Here is a 17,275-nt window from a genome sequence, read left to right as displayed (position 1 = left end):
TTACACCGCATTACTGCCATACACACTTAGATCACACCCTCATATATGCACGTATCTGTGTGTGCGTGCGTGTGTGCGCGCGAATTATTTAACATTGCCGCCAATATGTGCCACTTGACGATATTCGCATGTGCCCTAGCATTCTGAGCGAGGAGGATGGTGTGGAAGGACATGTGGGCGTAGGTCAGCGTACGTGATGTCGCGGTCACTGATTACGCGGACTGCACACAGGGGCTCCATCCCGTCGAGCCCCCGGCGCTAACCAGTTGTAGTCGGCTGCCGCGCTTTGGCCGCAGCGGTAGTGATCATCGCTGGGGCGCTTATTCGACGGCGGCAGTGCACGCGGCGCTCTCGACGCGCTCTGCCCACTCACACAGCCGGGGCAGGTTCAACGGCCGACCTCGATCTGGGACAGCATAGGAGCTCCGGGGCTGCACTGCTTCCGAGAACGGGACGATAAATGCACGGCCTCGCCATCTGTGCGCGAACCGCGAGAGTCGCGTCTCTGTGAGCGGCAGCATCCGCAGAGCCGCCCAACGGAGGCGCCCTAATAAATGCCCGACGTCGATTGATGCGCGCCAGCAATGTGTGTCGCAAGTTCTCGCAACGCGTGAGCGGCATTTTTTCCGCAAGAGTAGCCGAAAGTGCGGACGTCACAGGGTTTCCTGCAAGTAGCTGCTTTAGCCACGTGCGCATTGGCCATCCATTACCTTGTTCATTTGCAGAAGTGATGAGGAGCTGTAGCGTACCGTTACAGGATTAACGCTAACGGATGCCGTTGTAACTTCACGGTTTGCCGCAGCTAAGAAAGAAATCGCGCTGATAAGACTGTGGGATAGTACTGGAGAAGTCAGAGCGATGGAAATGAGATATGTATATGCAGGTCACTAGAGGCAGGAGCAGTACTGCAGGAAAACAATGGCAGCCAACGCTTATCAATAACACCAGGACGTCTTTGTTCAGTACAGCCGAGAAGTTCCTTCAAAAATATGATAATGCCAGCTGCTCGTTTTGAAAACTCCAACGCCGGGTGTCGCCAACACCAATAGGTGCTTTGAGTTTCAGGTTACCTTTCGCTGCATTTGCAGGTGGATGGCAGAAACACGAGTTGTACGCAGTTTTCCTGCGGACGGCTGTAGCGTCATTTTTTATATGGTGCTCACATAAAAATTTTTGCCGCACCCGCAATTATTAGCGATCGCGGAATGATTCTCACAGCAGTGACTATATGGAGCATCTACGAGGGCTGTGTTATTAAGGGATGCACGGGTAAGTCTTTCTGTGAGGCGGTGTGTGACGCGTTTTCCACTAAAATAGTTGTTTACTCGCCGACGCTGCATCGAGCCGATAGCCATGCCGCAGTTAAAACAGTTGCCTAAATTACGATTCGCAGGCTTAATGAGAAACGGCCCGGAATCGGAATCTCGACAGACCATGACGGCAGGTGTTTAGTGTCAAACGACGTGTGGATTATTAGATTCGTCGGTAGAACATGGAAGCTTTCAACGCCTTGTCTGCCGGCGACCTTTACGGCTTCTCGCTAACCCCGTGAGTCGTTTATCTCGCCGCCCCACTCGAGGCGCGCGCGAGTTCTTCGGCGGTGCCGAGCTGTCGGCGACTGCCCGAGGTCGCTGGCGAAATGCGGAAAGAGACGACGCAAGGGCGCGCCGTGCAGTGATACTGCTCTCCCGGCGACTCCTCAAACGCACAACAAACAGGGGGCCCCTGTCAAGCCACAAACGTGCACCCTCGCATGCGTGCGCTTTCTCTCGCTGCGACCGCGGGGGGCAGAGGACGTCGCGATGCGCGGCTATCGCTCTGATGAGACCGTATGTGGGTCAGTTGTGCAGCGCGCGACGCGCCGCGCGGCTGCCGTGTTTACCTACAGTGCGCCCAGTCGTTCGAGCTGCGTGGGCGGCCGTTGGGTGCTGCGAAAAGGACCCTTGCCTCCTCCCCCTCAAGCCATACAAACAATACCAAGGACGGACACAGGGTTAGCAGCATCCAGTTTTCGTAGGTCCAAAATGGTGGCCAGACACGCCAGGGAGCACAAAAGCAAACGTACAAAGCACACAGCGGGGTTATGCGCAGGCCGTTCCACACCAAGGAGGATATAAAAACTTGCTTCATATCCTCCCCGTTCCACAAACGCCTTCTGCCTCCCCAGAATAAAAGCCGAAGGAGGAGGAGGGTAGATGAACACAATATTTGGAGTGATCGTTATTTTTCTTTCGTAGGTTTTTGTGGAACGGTTAGAGTGCACGTTGTCTCGGTGGTTTGTAACCCATGATTTCTGCTTTGTATACACCACTCCTGCGATGGCCCCGCGGGGCTGCAGTGTGTATAAATAAATAAATAAATCAATAAATAAACAAATGATGTACGGGTGAACTTTTTAAAACAACGGCAGTGAACTGGAGATTAGAATTGCGTTCGTGTCGACGAATGAACGGTGCTCCATGTGGTGGCAGTAAGTTGAATTGTCCTCTTCTTTTTATGGCATGAGAACATGAGTCAATGAGCTCCGGTCCGGCATGGCCCAGCGGTTGGGCTCCACTGGTGGTTATTGGAGCTATCTAGACCGGCTACAGGTGGACGAAGTGCGCCGAAGTACTTCGAGAAATATCTTCTCATGGCTTCATATAGCCTACGTGAACGCGCGCTTGACTTGATTTTTTATTTCGCGCCTTTTTTGCACTAAGGGAAGCCCCCTTGCCAGCATAAAAAGAAAGCACCGGAAAAAAAAAAACAAAGCGACGCGTTACCTGCGCAAAACGGAGCTAAAGGTGATGTTTGTAGCCGTCTGAAACAATGCTTATAAAGTCGGGGGGAGAGCAGTAGCTATTTGTAACGCTACAACGGAAGCTGTCGCACAGGTGATTCTATGCGGTCATGGAATACAGTCCATATAACAAATTCCGCCTCCGGGACAATGGATTAAAAAAGGGGACAAAAGGGGGCAGAATACTTATGCCTGCATAAAGAAAACCTTTAAATTTCTACCTTTGAAACTTGTCAATATGCGCCGCAAGAGTAAAAAGTGTCCGTTCATAGGGAGAAAACGTGCAGAGCGCCCAAAGAACGAACTCTGGGAACATTTACTTCGACACACTTGTTTACCGCGCGGCCAGGTGTGCACAGTGGGTGCCTGAGACGTGGCGGGTGCCGAGACAAGTGGGTCAGCCTCGGCCTGGTCGATGCACTGGCGTGCGGAGCAGGTGGACGTATGGACGGCCCTGAGCATCCGGCGCGTGCCAGCTGGCACCAGGGGGCGCCCAGAGCGGCAACCGCGCGTGACAACCTCTGTGGCATCACAACAGGAAACAAGGTGCCAGGCAGATATAAACAAATTTGTGGGGCAAGATAGTGGGGCAAGGTTGTTCAACTCTGCGAGACGTCCAGGGGGTGCATGGCCACGGGAAGAGCGATGACCTCGGCCCAGCTCTCTGCAGCCCGCCCGGCGAAGTGGCCCCGCGCAGGTGCAAACAGCGCCGTCCCATCCGCTCGCCCCAGGAATCCGCGAAAGTAGGTGACACGGAAATGAATTCCATCCCCGGGAAACATCTGTTGTCCTCGGCTGCCCCCGGAATCGGCTCGTGGCAGACAACGCGCAGCAGACGTCAACGGCCGCGGAAACGCACCGGCCCGGCTACAGCGAACCCGGCTGCCGCTATGTCGCCGTAAATAATGGCCACGCTCCGAGTGGTCCCAGCACCTTCCAGACAGCGATCGAGCCTCGGCATGACCTCACTCTAGCGGCACGAACCATAGGCTTGGCAACCTTCATTAAGGGACGACGTTAAGATAAAAAAACGGAACCAACGCCCTGATGCGCATCCCTTGTGGAGGAGGAACGCGGGGTGAGGAGGTGACTGGCGCCCGGCTTTCCAATCACCTACAGGGCGACGGTGGACCACGCGGACACCTTGTTTGTTTCGCTAATTATCAGCTGCGGGTGGGCAGCCGCCGGCGTGCGCTCGGGCGGCTGTCGTTGGCTCCGATCAAGCTGGTCCTCCGGCCGGCGTTTCGCATCCTCCCTTTCTCCCCTGTCTCCTTTCTTGGCTTCGGCGCCGCCCAGGCCTCTGTTGATCTGCCCGGCGGCCAAAAGACCGTCGCTGGCCCACGACATGGGCGTGAATGGACGTTTTTCTTTTAACGATCTGGGTCACAACACCCACGCGGTTTAGGCCCCACCACCTGTTCAAGGTCGGTCGCTGCCTATACCAGGGGCCACCCAAGCCCTCTGGAACGGAAACGTTAGAAAAACAAAGTCTGCGCGCGAATGAATCGCCTGCCGGTTAGGTTTTTATGCGCCTCGTGTACGCGTAGTAATTTATTACCAAAATCGAATTAAGCGCGAGCTCAAACTTACGAAGCTCGAGTTTTCGGCGCTTTGTTCAGTGCGGTAAATTATTTGCATGTTTCAATTGTAGCATGAAACGTGTTTGCCTCATTTTTTAAAGCTATGCCTGCACCGCTTCTGCGGCAAAACAAACTATTTTCATCTTTTAAGTGCTGCGACAAATGCTCAACGCCAAGCGGGAGTCACAGGAGAAGTTCGACTGTTCCAAATATTCAGCAATTTGCCACAGCAACGAGAATATGTTCTTTTGCCGCGCAAACTGCGCCGTAGTTGCGATTTCGCAGGCGAAATTCGCACATCTACTCTCATGTCGTAAGTGCAAGCAGAGTGGCGCGCCAGTAGCTGGTGTCCGCACAGCGTCGGCGGTACGTAAGGCAATCACGTTGCGGTGCCAACACGACTTTGTGTGCTCGACTTTCGACTTTTCCGCGCTGGTCATCGCGTGAGCCGTTCTGCAGAAAACAACATTTGGCGAGTTACATTGACATAGCGCACCTGGGGCAAGGTTCAGACACTGGTGAGCGTCGGGGACGACGAAAGACAGCGAGCAATATTGCGAGACGAGCGGAACACTGGTGGAGCCAGTGATGCTCCACTTTACAAAGCGACGAAAAGGCTCTTCGTTTCGAGGGCTTGTTTGTTATCTGTTTCTGTCTTGAGGTGATTTCTTACAGAAGCTTGTTTGCCGCCCCTCTCCTGTTGCACTCGTCTGTTTGGCGCTGAAAGCGAGGACGAAATTTGGCACGCACCTGAAAAGCAGCCTGCAGGCGACAAAGGAAGTTCGTGCAGCTTTCTCAGAAAACTTGGCAGTTGAAGCTCGTCCAAGGCACAGCAAGCGAGAATTTTTCTTTGCTCGTAACTTGCATGCACTTTAGCCCCTTCCACCAAAACCTCGTCGACCTGCGCTCAAGCTTGCAGCGATGCCGATGGCGTGAGTGACGTCGGCACGAACGGAACATCTTTAAAAATCAGGCACATCTCCGTCTAACGACGACGAGGGTTGAACGCGAAGCTTTCTCGTGACAGATTCTTTGGTTGTCTGAACCAACCGCATAGACTCCGGCTTCATAATGCCAGGGACCCAGGTCGATTCCGGCCGCTGAAGCGTTTTTCTTCTTTCACTTCACCCACGAACATTCATCACCATCGTCGAGGACAGTTGGCTTTCCTGCAGGGTGTTTTCGCGCTACGGACGCCATTAGCGAGAACACTGAAGCTTCGCTTTAAAACATTTATCCTTGCATGCATTGTATACATATAGCGTGCAATAAAAACCAGTCCACACCACCAACAGCAGTGGAGAAAGGAAGGAATTGTGAAGCAAGTAGTGTTTGCTGCGCAAGGTATATATAGATGTATACGTGTTGGGCCTTTTTATTTTATGGGGCGCCTTTTGGCCTTCTACCCAACAGCACGGAGCAAGAACAAGACAGGAGCGAAACCTGTAGCACGGCCAGATAACGTCACAAGCCGTTGGCCTAGGTTAAGGCAGCGGCACCTGCAGTAGCGGGATAACTGCGCGGCCGCTGCGATTGGCCTTTCCCTTCACAGGCCGGAATAAGTTGCGGCCGCTATCGTTTCGCTCAAGTGTGGCCACTCTCTCCTTCGCAGTCGCAGCCACGAAGCTTCGTAGCAAGCGTCAATTTTCATCGTGCCATTAGAGAGTTCTAGCTAACCGTTTTCGGTGGACCGCTCCGGTATCGGCGGCACGCTCAGCGCAACCGGAGGCATTAGAGAGTTTTTGCTGACCGTTTCTGACGGTCCGCTCGGCTCCGCTAGCAAGCGGGAACACCATTTCGCATGCGTGGCGCCCTAGCGCGCTACCGGCGATACCGGAGCGGCGCCCCGCTCCGCTAACCGGGGCCTCTTAGCGGACCGTCGCGGCAGCTTACGTTACCGTGCGGAATTTTAGCATGGCTGCCCCCGCGATGCGAGCGCGCTACGGCGAACTCCGTTTCATCAGTTGAAACACGAGCGACGAAGCCGCGAAAGCGCTTCCGAATAGGCACTGGTGCCACACACCTAAAATAGCTTTAGAACGGAAGCGAAAAAACGTCGACCGAAGCGTGGGGCTGCTTCTATGCAGCGCCGAGAAGGACAGCCTTGGCTATTCCAAAGTTTATCGGCTTCTTTATTGTTATTTAGAAAAATTATATTTATTTATTTATTTATTCATAGAAACCTTACAGGCCCTACTGGAGGCCATGGAGTAAGGGGGGCGTGTGAAAACGCAATAAGAATACAAAGCATAAATTGAAGACAGGAACATCGTAACAACAAAATGTAAATGCATTATACATATTTTGCAAGAACAAGGCGATCACTTTTTCACCGAACATGAACACTTGTGGCCTACAATTTGTGAGAGAAAAAAAACACACATACACAACATACACAAAAATCCTGGTAATGGGTGTTACACAAAATATTTTAACAGCATTAAATTGTGTAATGCAGGAGTAGCTGACGGCGAAATGTTTCGGGGTTAGATATGGTGGCAATGTTATCAGGCAGATCATTCCAAAGGCGGATGACACGAGGCAGTGCGGATGAATTAAATGCATTGGTTTTACCGTATATGCGCATGAAACTGGACTGATCATGTCAGCGACTACATTATACAAAAAAAAAAGTTAAATGAGGCCAAGAAACACGGTATTTTGCTTTGTTGGGGCGACCAAATACAACTTCTTGCGTTTCCTTTAGGGTGAAGTTTTAGTTTACACGCGCACGTGAAACGACCAGTCACGCGAATCATTCCCTGTCGAGGGAGATACGGTTATCGCTTAGCTAAAAGCCTCTCGGCTGCTGACGCTCTGGTTGTGCTGAGCGGGACGTCGGGAGCATAGCGGAGTGTCAAAAACGGTCAGCTGGTCGCTTGCCCGTGCTTGCCGTAATGGGCCGTTCTTGCTCCGTGCCCAATAAGCACCCGGCACATTTTTAACGGGATCCAGCAATAAATGCCAAGGTGCAGGAAGGTCTGGACGCTTAATCACTTGTGTGTACGAATTACTCAGTTCCTGCGGGGGTTCCTTGCGCGGCGCGAGGAAACTACGGATGCCATGCTTCACCCAGCTGCGGTGGCTCAGTGCCAAAGCACAAAGGCGACGATTCTAGAGCCACGAAATAAGCTACGCTTGCGTTAACTTATCTCAATAAAGCTTATCTAATAGCTCTAGGCGGTTCCGTGCTCGGCTGCGGCAGCTGTCTTTCTCGTGAAGGCGGACGATTAGAAGGCGCATTAGGGTTGAATTAAGCTGCACACCCTCCTAAGAAACAAATATGCAAAAATAATTTCCGTCATCTTCGCCTTTTCTCTATCACCCACAGCCAAAACATCGTACACAAATTGCGGTCTTTAGAGTTTGCTTTATGTGTTTCAATATTTTTTCTTTGCGTATTTCGCTTGAGGTGCGTAATAATAGTTGGAAGAACCGATGGTTTCGCATCTCTCATTGCAACTTGTAACTTCTGGTTTATTTTTTTCTATGCCAGCTTTTATTATTTTCTGTCCATTTGCTGTAGGTAAATATTTTTTGGAGGATTTTCCTCTGCTCAGCCTATACGGGGCAGGGAAAAGAGCTGTTAATATAAATATATAAAGGCTAACTTCACCGGATTACAGGTTTGCCAAACAGCTGCCATTGGACGAAGCTGCGAAGGCACTGATAGAAAGAAAGAGTCAAAAGTGTGCCGACTTCGGCCATTGTATTGCACAACCGCGAAGTATGTGCACCTGAATGGAAATTTCGCCGCCGTGATGACCCCTCCCATCCCATCTTCTATCAAAACTCAAATTTAGGCTGCGCCCCGCGGTTGGCTGATTAAACCCCATCAAGGACTTAAAATATAACCGGAGGCCACAACCTGTTCAAGGGGTGCAGCATAACGCTTCAATGCACTTCAGTGTGTATTTTGCGCTCAGGATATAGGCACCCAGACGTCGTACACCCGAGACATCATGCACACCGACGACGGCCATTCTGTGATTTCCTTTCGCTGCAACTTGCAAAAGCGCCGTTTAGGAGGCCGCTGCAGTACCAGCCCCTCGCCGCAGCAGAAGCAATCAGGGACGAAGAAAACCACAGAGGCCGCCAAGGCCACTTCCCGCTCGGTTGGTGCGCGCGTAACGTTCCGTGCTCGTCCCGGCATGCATCTCATGCTCGAATGAGTCTGTCGATAATGGCCCAGTTGCCGGACATGCTTCTTTAAAAAGAAAAGACCGTTCGTTGGGCGTTTTGGCGCGCATGTAAATATTTCCTCGCAGGCTCCGAGCACGCGGAATCCTTCGGACGTCGTTGGTTGCGTGCGGCTGCCCGCCTTGCGCGACTCGTTCGAGCGTTGGTGGACGGCTCTTCCCGGACGCGTGACAAGGGCCGACCATTGGCGCCTCCCCTCCCGCCGCGCAGTCACAATGGTAGGCCGGGAGCCAGGCGTCTGACTGCCTTTCGCCGAAACCCGGCGTAAGCGTCGGGCCCCTGCTCTTACGGGAGGCAGGTTCAAAAGGGGCTGCCGGCAGCCACAAAAAGCCGCATGCCAAGGAGAAGGGGCTGTGTACGATACGCAGACTGCGTGTACGCGCACTCCCCTCCCCTCCCCACACCTTTCAACGGCTCGCAGTCGCTTACCGTTTAGTGACTCCTAGCGCGGGTGTTTCTCAAAGGAGCACGCGCGACAACAAAAGAGCGCGAAGAACGGAGCTGCCTCTCTACGCTGGCTTCGCCACCGCTGCGCAGCGGGACTGCGTTTGCAATCACTCCCTTCCATCCGCCATGTCTTCGCTTGCATCATTACGAGGAGAAGGCGCTGCCACAAACAAGATCCATCTTTCCTGTCGCCGAACACTGATTTGTCGCGGGGAAGGGTACTTTCAGAAGAGCCATCTCGCTGCTGTTCAGCGTTGTCACGACGCAGACGAAACACGCAGGCACGCACGACTTTGCAGATAATTGTTCGACCCACTCACTAATGCGCTTCTGTGCTGTTATGCGACCATAGTGCGACGGCATAGATCTCACAAGCTGGCTGAAATGCATCGCCAAAACCGCCGTTCAGGGTGCGGCTGATGTTCGCGCCTTTTCTGGTTACGTAGTCGCGCATTGAAGGTAACTGGAGGGACGTCGGAGAGTTAAGGGCTGTTGGTATGACGGCTTTATGCGAAGTGCGCCTGCCCGTCACACCGTGCTCGCTGTTACGGCCGCCCTTGCCTGGCTAGGCTACGAGGAGAGCGACGGCGGCCGAATTAGCTGGCCTGTTTTTCTGGAGTGCATACTCTCGTTCCACTGAGTTAAGTGTTTTGAAATTTGGTGTGACCGAATCCTTCAAGCTCGGTTTTTGTTGGGGCCAGAACCGTTACTGCGGTTCACAATAGATAGTGGCCGCAGAGCACCTATGTCGCTAAAGAGCCTGCTGGAGTCTGATAGACTGGTCACTTATGCCACAAGGAACACCTACGCCACCAAAGAGCCCGCTGAGACGATATATTTGCCATCTATGATCCTGGCGCACGTACGTCACCAAAATTCCTGCCGAGATATCAGATATTGACTACAGGTTCCGGCCGGGCGCGCGAACGCTTTACGCCGTGCCACATTCATACGCTTTGACTTTGGCAAGGAAGGCTTCCGCTGCAACCCTCTGCCTTCCACCCGCTTTTGGACCTACTTTCCACCAAACAAAGTGAAGACGGGGGCATGCTTTTCTCTTCTTATTTACGTTCATCCTTAGGCATCTGCTTTCCCTCTGCATGTCCTGGACGATTCGTTGCGTGTCCTCTACGGACTGGCTGACCAAGACGATGTTATCCACAAATCTCAAATGGCAGCGCTCTTTGACCAAGCTTCCCTCGTGCCAATAGCAAGCGCAAACAATGGCTTCCTCGCGGATTGTATATTCCGAATTTACACGCATCTTTTTACAAGTGGTGCGCTCTGCATGAGCAAAAATGCGCTGCATAGAGTGCATTGAGGGTATACATACCTATATGTCCTGTAGGTAAAAAAACGTGTAAATCATTAACACAAAACAGCGAGCACGTGATCATCCCGTACGCATACACTCGCAACACATTATGGGATGGTCGCCGAGAAAGTCGACCACATGCGTTTATGCGTTTATCGCACGCGTGTTGTACACACGAAGCGGATTAAATGATTAGAGTCTGTTCGGCCCAGGGCTCATGTTCGCCGAACACAGTGCGCCTTTATACTGCGCAGAGTACGATGTAGAAACTCACGAGGCCATGTATTTTAAACACGATAGTCTCTCTTGGGCTACTTGGTCTACTGTCTGTCTGTCTGTCTGTCTGTCTGTCTGTCTGTCTGTCTGTCTGTCTGTCTTGGTGCCGGGGAGCTATTGAAGGCTCCACTTACTCATGTCTGTCTGTCTGTCTGTCTGTCTGTCTGTCTGTCTGTCTGTCTGTCTGTCCGTCCGTCCGTCTGTCCGTCTGTATGTATGTCTGTCTGTCTGTCTGTCTGTCTGTCTGTCTGTCTGTCTGTCTGTCTGTCCGTCCGTCCGTCCGTCCGTCCGTCCGTCCGTCTGTCTGTCTGTCTGTGACTCGATTCAGCCACCCGGCCAAAGTAAAACAAGGCCTGCGCAATAGTCTTATTTAGTTCTACCCGTCTATGCTCGGTGTAATGTTCATACTTGTCAACATTGTTGAAGAAGAACAAGACATTACGCAAATGTAAGACAACAAATTAATGCAGAAGTGATATTTGTAGTGTTCCTTTATAAAAAATCATACATGCTTGATTTTTGCGAAATTAAATACTTCATCAACTGCAGAAAAAAAATCACTCCGCCGACGCCTGCTGTCGCCCGTGCCACTATAGCTTCTGGCGCCATTTTAAGAAATCAACCGGCAACAGTTACGAAAGCTTCCACTAGATCAGTTCTACGTTCTGCATGGAACGCACGTGGAGTAGGGCAACGTGGTTCTATCAACGTTGAGGTAGCGCGCCTCGACTCACGCGTGTCTCCGCCGTACGGCAGCGTTGGCATCGAGACACCTGGCCTGGAGCAGTGCCATGGAACGCGGTAAATTTTAAATGATTTAAGCAAACCTTTGGCGTCTTTACCTTTTTCTTCTCCTTCTCGTAGCGTTCTTCTTGTGGCGGATCCTTTGGTTGTCGTCTGAGTTTTCCAGAAAGCTTCGACCATGTCGAAATTGAGCGATCGGATAGACGCCGGCTTCATGACGCGAGGGAGGACCCAGGTTGGATTGCGGCCACGGGGAGCGTTTTTTTTTTTTTTCATTCACCCGCGATCATTCATCATCATCGTCAGAACAATTTGGCTTTCTTGCAGGGCGTATAGGCGTACAAAGGCATCAGTGAGGACAATAAACCTCCGCTTTGAGAAACGCGCCATGCACTAAGTGCAGGTGGTTTAGCAGCGAACTTGTAAGCGCGGCCGGTGTTTTACGTATGACGCGTCACCTACCGATTTCGAAGTTACGTGCGGCCTGATGTTTGCCGTTGCGACGTGGAGGCTGCACCGGCCCTGCCCGCCATTGTCACTTGAGCTGTGTTTTACGCAGAAGTTCGCTTCGCGCGCGCTCTTCTAGAAGAGAGACTCTTTTCGCTCCCTCGGATGCTCCGTTCCCACTTACCGTGTCGGCAGACGCGTTCCACCGTCAGGCTATAGAGCGCAATTGGCGGAGAGACCGAAGGAAGAACCCACGTCCTAAAACTTGACCCTAGGGAAGGGGGATTTCTCCGCGGGCTCTTCACGGTGGGTCAGTGATCGCGATGACGACTTCAGTGTCATGACGTGGCGTACGTATACGGACAAAGTTTTGGTTGACCCAAGAGTAAATATTATTTTATGAAAAAAAAAAAAAAAACCCGTCGGTGAAAAGCGCCATTATCCCCGTGTTGCGATTGATGCACCATTGACAGGGCCTCTGCAAAGACTTCAGCTAATTAGTTGTGGTACTCCACAAGTGGCTCATCGTTCTTTCTATTCGTCAATGCTCATTCGACGAACTCATGAACCTCTGCACCACACGGCGAGTATACTCGGAGCGCGAAAAGTGATGGAGGGATTGGGTGACATATGTGCAAAAATAATTTTGCTATTTTCATGTATAAATAGCATTCTGCCGTGCAATGAGAAGTTACGAAGAACCTAAGCTTTCTCCCATTGAAATCATCGCTGTCAATGAGAATGAATGTTTTTGCAATATATTATTGCTTGCTTGAGTCTGTGTACCCACTCTTTGCCTCAATGGCAGGCGGCGGAGGCACATGATGACACGCGGGTTAAAAAAAAAAAAGAAAACCTCTGCACAATCTGCTGAGGTCCTCACAAGGTGTTTCGGAGTATCTGCGTTAGGGCGCCTTCAGAACTGCCCGCCTCATCGAAGTTCAGATGATTTAAGGGTGGGTCATTTCTGAGCGGGAAATGGTTCACTTCTGTTGGAGAAGACCCTGGAATTGGAGACACGGGACTACGAGAAGCTCGCAGGCATATAAACGGTGACTAGACATGCTAACCTGGACTCCTAAGAGTACTCGCCGGGAGGTCAGGGAAGCCCACATGAGAAAGCGACGTCTCGTCTGTATATACGAGGCATGTTCCTAAGAAAAACAAAAAAAAAACATTGCCTATGCATTAGAAAAAACCATATTCCCAGCCATTAAAACAAGGAAAGTATAGGCACATAAAGTATAGGAATATTGCACCAATGTCCTCGTAGTATAACAGTGGCCCTAAGCGCAATGGTTTTCACCGACACCGCACACGTCTGTATACAGAGTGTGCTTGCGAACCCCAGATAGGCGGAGGTTGCATCCCACTCGCGTAGAAGGAGCGGAAACTTTTCCCGCGTTTATTTGCTCCGGGGTAACCCTGAGCATCGTTTTACCTTTCGACAAGCCTGTTGGAGCAGCATCAAAGCACCCCTATAAGATAGCTGCTTACCATGAGCTGTAGGTGCGTCTTCTGCACCGCGTTGTTTTGCGCTGAATCAACTTCCTGGCCATTCTTTTTTCAACGGATGTGGCGCCTCAGTCGGTGGTGGCACCTGTTTCAAATCATATATTACAGTGTGGCGCTTTAACATAACGCTTATTAACTTGCCGCGGTAGGTCAGAAGGCGATCTCGATTCCCGGCCGCTGAGACAGTTTTTATGACAGTGCCTGAAAAATACTCTTGTGCCGCGATTTCGACATACGTTAGACATCCTCACCATGGAGGACATCAGCTGGATAGACATCAGGTGGCCCAAAATATTTCCGCGGCTTTCCAATACGGCGCGCCAAGCAGCCCAGCTGTTGTTAAGCCCATCAACTCCCTAGTTGAATACAGATTTCCGTCAAACCATACCTTGTTATACCGAACACTGCGCGCACCGTTGTTTCATTTCCTGTTGGGACATTTTTTTTCTCTATCTTTCTGACCAGTTTTGATATTTCCCATTTCATCTCTTTTATCCGCGCATTTCTTTGGCACACTCTGCCCCAGTTGGCCTTGCGCCATTAAGCATCAACCATCCACGCAAGTTCCAGTCGCATCGCGTAGCGTGCCTTACGGCGAACCCTTTTGCCCCCTGGGGAGTATGAGCGAAAAAGGAGATAACAAACACACAAAAAGAGCAATCATCGGTGCATATACTGCGTTGGTATTTACCTGTGGTGCCGTTTGACACCATTCCGCTGAGGCCTGTTCGAGCCTAAGTTCCGGGGACCTTGCTCGAGCCTGCTGACGGGTGCCACCGGCTGGGAGAAGTTAGTTCATTGCTTCCGGTTGCGCCAATGGCGAATAGAGAAGGCCGGTGAGTTTTCCGGATTGACCCGCAAGCCAAATAACGGATCTGAAAGGTTTTTTTCTTATTTGTCCAACAGCGCTTTGATGGCCTGCTATAGCTTCTCCCGTATAACTAGGGATGCAGTTTTTTTCCTCTTGACGAGGAGCCGGCGACACTGGTGAAACTAAAAACCAGCAAGCTGTCAAAGACCACCATGCGCGACATTGCGGTATACCAAAATGTGCCCCATTTCTGCCGAGAATACATAATAAGTGCCACTCCGCGAACCTCTAACAATTTTAGCCTTGTTCGTTGCATGGATTTATGTTTCGCACACTTGCTATAGCATGAATCATGAAACTATATATGAATCATAGCATGAATAGCATAGCATAGCATGCTATAGCATGAATCATAGCATGAAACTATATATGAATCACGCAGATCTATTAACCTGAACTAGTAGTTAGCTAACAGGTTTATGCGACCTTTCGAGGTCTGCTATAGTGGCAGTCCAGACGTAAAGTCGGCCCGTTTTCGGGCTGTGGAAACTTCCTGTAATCAGAGCCCATAGCAAGGGAGGTGTTAACAAAAGCCAGTAGTGTTCAAGGAGCTTCCTGTGCGGTTCTGAACAGATATAAATTTTTGAAGTTCCCGGGGCGGCGGCAAAAGACGAAATGGAATTTGTGCAAGAAACTGCGGCACGTCATATCCTTCCATGCAACTGTCTCAATGTCGCCGGATGTACTATTACGAGCAATATGAAAGGGAACACAGGAACGCAGCGAAAACACCCTCAGACCCAGCTGTAAGTGATACGCAGCGGCCGCCGTCGGAAACAAAGTGGTAAGGGGGATGCTGTTCTAACAACTGTTCCCATTCCCGCCGTTCGTTTTATCAGTTGTCGGACGATACCATATTATCGGCGAAATGACGTAAGCTGCTGCTTTGTAGAAATGCCAGCGTGGTGGGAGTGCCAACAGTTAGTGGAAGAGCACCCTCCTTTCCCCCTTCGGTTTTCACAGCGCCATCCTCGTATCGCTCCGAGTCTGTTTCGAGGCTGTTTACCACGCGCTCCTGTGTTCCCTTTCATATTACTCATAATAGTACATAAGAGGAACACAACACAGGAATGTGTGACACGCTGCAGGATACCAATGCTACACCGTCTTGGTGGCGTGAAGATATGGCAGGTCTTCTGAACATGTACGAAGCCGCTTTGAACTTCGTTATCTGTTCACTTCCGCTCTATCTCAACGTTGCTCGGTCGTTCCATAAGCCGCTGAAAAAAAAAAACTGAACGTTTTAGTTCACTCCGGCTGCCGTTCTACCTCGTCCACCGCTATTCACACCTTGCCCTGAAATCCGACAACGCCCAGGCTGCTGGGACAAACAATCCCGGGAGTAGCGATTCAAGCGCGGCGGTGGAATGCTCGTCACCATTGCCCCTGCGTGCAAAGAAGAGTGTTGAGCAGTACAACAATGGCGGGCTGTCTAGGGCGTCTCGCCACCCCCCCTTTCCTCTCTCTCTTTCTCGCCCACACGGTGCGCGACTCGCAACAAAACGAATGCGGAAGTTTCGTCCGCACCTTGCACTCGTTTTGTTTGCTTCAAATTTCCCCGACATTCCTCCATGGTCCCCTTGCGAGCTTTCTTTGGTGCTTTTCGGGACTACATTTGTTCCTTGAAGATCGGCAACAGCTTGTCTGCGGCCTACATGGGCGATTCCTCGAAGCTGTCCGGCGAGGGACAAGGGGTCGGTCGTGGACCCCCGAGTGACCTACGATGCTATTCATTCAAAGCTCCTCTCGAACTCGGAGGTCTACAGGAGTTCGAATGGGAATGAATGAAAGAGACAGCACGGGAAAGGGAAAAACGAGTGAATGGCGAGGCGGTCAGTTTGAATCCGTCCTTGGTCAGGTCCCTTGCGGTGCCGTGGTGTTGACAGCCAGTGTGAGTAGTCGCGGTGCGCCGCTCCCTTTGTGCACGCGCCCCATACCTGGGGACGGGCGCCCTCCTTTTTTCTCGCTGTTAGCACAAAGAAAACGAAAAAGGAAACTAGGTAAGTAAATAAAAGTAGTTTTCCAGCTCAGTTTTGCCTCGCGTGTTGACGCAGTGTCGCTGAACATTCTAGGACGTGAGAAAAAGAAACGTGAGAATTATGCCGCGGCAATCTATTCCAAATAATACGGATTCGCTTTTCCGAGGTATGCTATTTCGTTTTGTCGTCGGGTGTTATTTAAACATTCTTATGCAAGCTTTTTGAAATATCCGCGCTTTATAAGTTGTCTTACGACATCTTCGCGGGTGTCACAGCTGTAATAAGCGCATGGTAAGGTAATGAATCTTTCTCTGGTAGAGCAAAATTTAGAGGTGTTAAACCTAAATTTGCACAAAATCTTTCTCAAGTGGCAATCAGACAGTTCCAGTTTTAAAACGTTAACCTGTGCCAGTTGCAGTAAAATCGCGACGAAACACTGTCATACAAGTTACGGTTATGCGCCCACTGTGGAGGCTCTCCGCTGAAAGTGGAATAGTAGAAACCATGACAGCGGAAAGCAGACTGTGATTGTTTCGTCGGGAAGTTAAAACCAATTCCTGTAAAACATGTTGTTAACGTGACAAAATTATGCTAAAGTAACTTTTATTTTTGCTTTTTAATGTACAATAGTCTATAAGCGGAAGTCACAACGTTCCAACAATGGCGCTCCGAGCTGGCGGTGCGACATTCAAAGTTGGTCCTAGGGATATATCTCTTATCGCGCAAATTTCTGACACGAGATATACGAGTATGTCTCTCTGCCCCGAAGAGGGGCACGCGTTGTAGGGCTGAAAAATTACCGCAGGTGGGCTTCACCACAACACTCCAGAACAACCAATCATCTTGACCAAATGTGCAAATTTGGCGAATGACAAAGGCCAGCGTGCAATTAAAGCAAAATATATTATCATATGCGCTGTTGTCCAAGCGAAGATAATATATTTTGCTCTAATCGAGTGCTAAGCCTTGTCAATTGCCAAATTTGCACCTTTGGTGAAGATGATTGGTTGTTCTGGAGTGTTGTGGTGAAGCCCACCTGCGGTAATTTTTAAGGGCGTGCTCCGAAATATCCACAAATGATCGTACTCGCTTTCCCCTCCATCAGAAAAGCCACCGCCG

At 50.9% G+C, this 17,275-nt stretch overlaps 1 protein-coding gene across 1 annotated transcript in view; it reads left to right on the top strand.

Annotated features, from left to right (window-relative positions):
* LOC144137241 (nose resistant to fluoxetine protein 6-like) overlaps positions 1-17,275 on the top strand; it is a 121,732-nt gene that overhangs the window by 54,506 nt on the left and 49,951 nt on the right. The window lies entirely within an intron of this gene.

This window comes from Haemaphysalis longicornis, unplaced genomic scaffold (assembly GCF_048455015.1).
Source record: "Haemaphysalis longicornis isolate Haplotype H1 unplaced genomic scaffold, Haemaphysalis longicornis Haplotype H1 scaffold_1, whole genome shotgun sequence".
NCBI lineage: Eukaryota > Metazoa > Arthropoda > Arachnida > Ixodida > Ixodidae > Haemaphysalis > Haemaphysalis longicornis.
This window is presented reverse-complemented; position numbering and strand designations above follow the sequence as displayed.